At 27.3% G+C, this 4191-nt stretch overlaps 1 non-coding gene across 1 annotated transcript; it reads right to left on the minus strand.

Moving 5' to 3' along the window:
- Positions 1-1645: 1645 nt before the first annotated feature.
- On the minus strand, positions 1646-1719 carry TRNAE-UUC (transfer RNA glutamic acid (anticodon UUC)). Its single transcript has one exon. It is a non-coding gene; the product is annotated as a tRNA-Glu (tRNA).
- Positions 1720-4191: the final 2472 nt, after the last annotated feature.

A 4191-nucleotide genomic window follows, 5' to 3' on the forward strand; every position in this document is an offset into this window, starting at 1 on the left:
GCAATGACTTTAGTCATGTCGGCTTGCTTTATAATTTATTTATTTATTACTTTTCCTTTTTAGCCTTGATAGGGTCAGCCCTATTTTGGGGGAGCACGTTGAGTGTGGCATGAGCAAGTTTAAGTGGTGCCGTGGGGTTTAGGGCCCAACCCTACACATTAGAGAAAGGGGCCAGCCCTTTGGGCGGATTCCAATGTTGCCCAAGGCAATTGGAATCCGCCATTCCCTAATTACAACCAACACAATCTTGGGAAAACATTTAGCAAAGAGGAAATGCTTTCTATATTTGGTTACCTTATCAAACATAAGGGGATCACCCAAAGAGAAGGCTACGGAAATCCACACTTTTTCATCCTAGAACTCTAATGTAGGATAGGAAGTATGACCCACATTGGGACATTTTCTATGTCAACTTTGTTGAGATCCAACCCATGTTTCCACTTCATAAGAATGAGACATGATTTGCCAAGAAACCATGGGCCATCTTTTAAGATTTGAGGATAGTCATCAAGAGGAGAGAAAGAGATGATGAAGCCATAGGGTAGAACAACAATCTCCAACACACCTTTGGTTTTTCCACTTCCTACTTGCCCAAGAGATGAAACCATCCACATTAGGTATAACACCAAAAAATTCCCCACAAGAACACGGACCCACTTGAGGCTAAAATACCAATAAGCTCATCCAGAATTTTAATGCATCCTCCTTGTACAAAGATAAAAGAAGGAACAACAATGGGAAGAGGCACAATCCCTGAAGATGGGACTAAGGATCATTCATAGTAGAAGCAAAAAAGGGCTCATATGAATGCCCAACCTTAAACACACTAAGCCAAATCCTACACCCCAAGAATGATGGTTGTCAAAACAAGAGCCAGAACAAGAGTGGATAGAGGCAACAAAGCCCTAGTAGAACTCAAACCCTTCACACCCTACACATCCCCAATCCAGGGCATGGTGAGAGGAGGAAACCTCTTTGAAGTCCCTTACTAGAGGAGCTGAAAGATACTAGAGAATTGCCCTTCAATCCCCCCTGACACTCTTGATAGCAAGCATCTCTCAGAAACTTGGAAGAAGCTACAAAAGGAGTAAGACATCCTCATCATTAGCTAGAGGATGACCCTAATTATCTAGAACAAAATTGTTGGCATCTTCATCTTCACTGTTTGAGCTCCCTTCACTCCCAGTCATTGTCATGTCGTTCCCACTCATTGCAAACTCAAAACTATCAAAATGACAATAAAATAAAAACTATACAATATTTATTGATTAATGAACTTCAATTTCATTTGAGTGATATATGAACATAAATTATGTTTATTTGAATAATATCCATTCTTTCCATTTTAAAATTATCTTTAAAACATAAACTAATTGATAGAAATCACTATTGATGAAATGTGGACAGCAATATTATAAAACTAATTGATGAACGAAAAACGAAGGAATGCTGATTAAACTTTTGATCTGGATATAATCGAGAGCTGAAAAAAAAATCCATCTCTCATTACAAAAATGCCACGACTGTCACGTTCAATTGCTTAATTTATAGAAAAGTACAGTAACTGATAACCAAAAGTAATAATTATAATTGCAAAATGGTTAAGAAGAGTGTTTTGAGGTTTAAAACATGAAACTCTAAAACCTTCCGTTGCCGGGATTTGAACCCGGGTCGTCTGGGTGAAAGCCAGATATCCTAACCGGACTAGACGACAACGGAACTGATGTTAGATGATGCTAAGTTTAATTATTCTTATCTATTTATAAAAGAAATAAATTGTATGTATTTTTTTATAATGAATTCCAAACTAAAAAGGATTTCTCGTTCATCAATTATATTCCATGAATATATAAGTTTAACATCAAAACAATCTTAACCATTTTAGAATTATAGTTATTTATTTTTTATTGAATAATATGAAAATTTTAATTAAATTTTTTTTGAAAAATTAGAATATGAATTTAAAATAGAATGATATTTAATACACAAACTTTTAATAAGAATAACAAGTGTCACATAGTGGCTAGTACTTGCCTTGTTTTTAGTACAGTTTTAATAATAATTATGATTTAATTTTAATAATGATTATATTTTTAAAATTATAATAATTAAGATAAAAAAATTAAACATAATTATTTCAGAATAATTAAAATTTTATTAGAAAAAATAATATAAATTAAAGAAATCTTAATAAATTTTTAATTTCACAAAATAAAATTAAATAATTGAAATAGTTTTAGATTTAAATCTACTTTAAAAACTAAAATATAATAAACAAAAATGTGTAAACAAAACTATATAAAAAATTAAATATTAAGAAAAAATAAAATTAATAATAAATAACAATATTCTTGATAGATAATAATTTTATTAAGTCAAATTAATTAAATAAAAATAGTAATAATTTTTTAAATTAATTGTAATTTAAATATAATAAAATACGTATAAAAGTATAATTAGTTTTAAACATATTAATTCAATAAAAGAAAACTATAACTAAAAATAACAAATCAATTTATTTTATCATAACATAACATTTTTTACTTATGTAATTATTATTATAAATAGATATCCCTTAAAATTTTATACAATTTGATACTTTTATTATTTGATTTGATTATAGATCTATTTATGTTATAATAATATATTATTAAAATAATATAACATTATTAAATTCTATATTTATTTTCCTCTATAAAATATCTATAATACATATAGCAATATAAAATGCATCACAAAAATAAAGAAAGTTTAATTTTTTTTAAATAGTGGTTGTGACTATTTTTCCTAAATTTACATATATTTCTGGCTATATAGTTGCCACTAAAACTAATTATTTTGGATTTCCTAAAAATCTGCTTATAACAGCTAAATTGTATTTAGCCAATAAGTGTACAGAAATATAATTTCCGTAATTTATAATGTTAAAAATTGTACAATTAAACTTTAGTAAATAAAAAGATTGAAAAAATTAAAATTTAAAATTTGTTTGTGATTGGTTCAAATTATTATTTTTAATAACTAGTCAACTGGAAAACAAAAAACTCATTACAATAGTATTGCCTAACGACAAGTACTAATAAAGATTGCCATATATAATAAATATTAACATGTATAATAAAGATTAACCTTTCATAATTACACATTTTTGATTATAAATTTTTCTGAACTAGATTCATTAAATAATTAATATACATAATTCTCTTATTAACAATATGATGTTTAATTTGGAGTAGGTTGAATTGTGCTTAAGTTTTTTTTAACTAGTATGAAACATCTTATTGGGATTTAAAATCACCTAAAATTGAGAAAACAATGCCATAATTTAAAAAATACATAAATATTAATTGATAATATGTTTAATTGAATAATCAACCACTTTAATTTGTAAAGATTCTTTCCAATCCAAACGATGAGTAATTAAAGTAGGTAGAAAAATAGAGTCATAAAAAGTGCAACCCTAAAATAAGTGTTCCATACTCTTCCATACTCTTATGAATGAAAAAGGTCTATTTAATTAGCTAAACATTTGCCAGCTAACGATTTTTAATGTAAGATTTATTAAACAAACATTTGAAAACATGTATAAACTTTAGATTTGTATTTATGCTTTCAATATGATCAATAATTATGTCTATATTTGAACTTCTATTTAATGTCAATGTTGATGAGCTAAAATTACTTTTGAAATGAGAATCTCTAAATTACGTTTTTAAGGGGGAAGAATAAGAAAAGCTTAGGGAAGAGCTTTTCAAGAAGTTATATAGTGTAAGTGCATAATTTAAATGATAGATAAAGGGGGATAACATATTGAATAAAATTTAGAAGGTATTTATAATTATTATTCAAAGAAATTTTTATTTAGTGATCTCATTAAAAAGTCAAAACAAGAAGTGAAGTCCCATATCTTACTAAAGTAGCGAACCCGTTTCTTAAACAAGTGGTAAGTTTGTATATAAAGATGGCAGCTAAAGTTTTCTCTTAACATTAGTTATTTTTGCTCTACCAAAAGGAAAGAAGAAGCAAATATAAAATCATATTGTAATGAACATTTTGTAATTTAATAATTTACATAATTGTTTCTAGGATTTCCAAATGGATTGATTAAGAAATTTAAAAAAATGGTTAAAGAGAATAATTTCTAGCTAATTAACATTCTCACATTTCCATTCATATATGTTTTCAACAATT

The sequence above is a fragment of the Cryptomeria japonica genome, chromosome 10, assembly GCF_030272615.1.
Source record: "Cryptomeria japonica chromosome 10, Sugi_1.0, whole genome shotgun sequence".
NCBI classification, from domain to species: domain Eukaryota; kingdom Viridiplantae; phylum Streptophyta; class Pinopsida; order Cupressales; family Cupressaceae; genus Cryptomeria; species Cryptomeria japonica.